Raw genomic sequence first — 1,925 nt, forward strand, 5'->3', positions numbered from 1 at the left:
GTTCTGAGCCAGTAAGACGGCGAATCGAGTTCACAAGAATGGACCTAGTCATGAAAAATAGGAACAATTAAAACTAGGATTGTGAATACTGTGGCTGTGTTGCTAGGAGCTTGTGGAAGCTCCAGCTATATTGATGATTGCTGTAAATAACTCATTGGATGGATATTTGATTTGTTGAACTGGGAGTGTGAATGCTCTAACAGTGTGTTTTTTAAACAGGAAAAATCATTCATTGATGCCTATCTTGTAGTGACTGGGAAAGAATTATTTGTTGAATAAGCTGAAACTGAACTGTGAGAGTTCAATTTCTGATGAGATTGTAGTATGACTGTATCCATATTGAAAGGATTCACAGAATGGCTGGCTTGATGTGATGTGAGGAACTACTGAAGAAATGTGAATGTTGATGGGGTCAAACATTGAACATTTAAAATGATTAGTTTCAGTTGATCACATCTTCTAAATCATGTTTGGTGTTGTCATATGGGGACATAGATTGGAATAAATTAGTCTGGTTTAACTTCAACATTCTTTTTTCCTGTTACCTGATTAAGTGTTAATTTGCTTTTTCAAAACCTCACATTGTCTCCTGTGTTAAAGAAGGACTGAAAAGGAGGGACGGGGGGTTTTCACACCTTGATGCAGACAGATTAAATCAATGCAGCTCTACTCAGACAGTTTTAAGAGTGAATGCTCAGGCAGTCATCAAAGAATCATGGTGACATTTAGCATTGTGTGATGTTCTCAAATGTTTTTAATTGACAAGTGCATTTTTATTTAGGATTCATCTGTTTCTTTTATTCTTTTGGTTTGGTGTTTTGAGTAATATTGTGTCTGAATGAATTGATAAAGCTCATTTCAAGTCAAATGAAGCATTCAAATAAAGTCAACTGAAAAGTGGTGGGAAAATAATTTGAGCTGCTTTAAGCAAATTAACATTAGAAGAAAATGTACCAGAGAGGAATTATAGCTTATTAGGGTTTTAAATGGATACATTAGTAGATGCATATTCGGCATTTTGACTCAAAATTGGTTTGTTTTTGACTTGAAATGATAAATAACAGGTTTTCCACAATTTTGAGTTCATTGCATTTAAATTCATTCTGAATTTTGTTTTCCATGATTTTGTTTGGGTTTATTCTTTTCTTTCAGTCAAACTTTTGATTTCCTGTAGGGGTGGGGATGCAAGTTTTTAGTCAAGACAGTAGTTTTTCTGCTGTTTCTCTTTTGGTTTGATTTTTATTTTTTCTCCCTCGTTTGTAAAAATAGTTAAAAAGAGAATGAAGATTTGCTAAACTTCTGTGCTGGCCACACAGAACGTTGAAGCAATCTTCTTCTTAGAGTGTTGTGGCACAAAACGTGATACAAGACTAATAATGACATTAATTTGCTCCAAAAATAGCAATTTGTTGAAAAATTTGTCAAAATTTTAATTGAAAGAATCAATTATCTTGAGAGATTTTTGGAATTTTACAGTGGAAAATTACGGTGGTTTCTAATCTTTGAACATTTGTATTTGTGATTGGTGATATGTACATTTTCAGTGGACTGATGATTTTTGGACGGGTAATTTCATATAGTGTTTTGGACTGAAGTTTTTGCCCATTGTATTAAGGACTTTGGAAAACACAGACACCAAGGAAAACATTTCTCCCTCCATGAGAAATTAACGGACAGATCAACGACAAACTCAAATCACAGTTCTTTCCACTCAGAATGAAACACTAATATGACTTTTGAAAAGCAAAAAGTCTGTCAAAACCATTTATTCACAGGTGAAAGCAGAGACTGGTCCGCCTTGATAGATTCAGCTGTTTAAGAAATCCAGATCAAGGTGGAACAAGTTAATTTGGAGTGCTGTTGACTAGGCCTACCCGCCCTCAGTGAAGGACACCACACACAGCATGAGATCAACAGCCCAGCAG

Source organism: Etheostoma cragini, chromosome 10 (genome assembly GCF_013103735.1).
Source record: "Etheostoma cragini isolate CJK2018 chromosome 10, CSU_Ecrag_1.0, whole genome shotgun sequence".
In the NCBI taxonomy this organism is placed as follows: Eukaryota; Metazoa; Chordata; class Actinopteri; order Perciformes; family Percidae; genus Etheostoma; species Etheostoma cragini.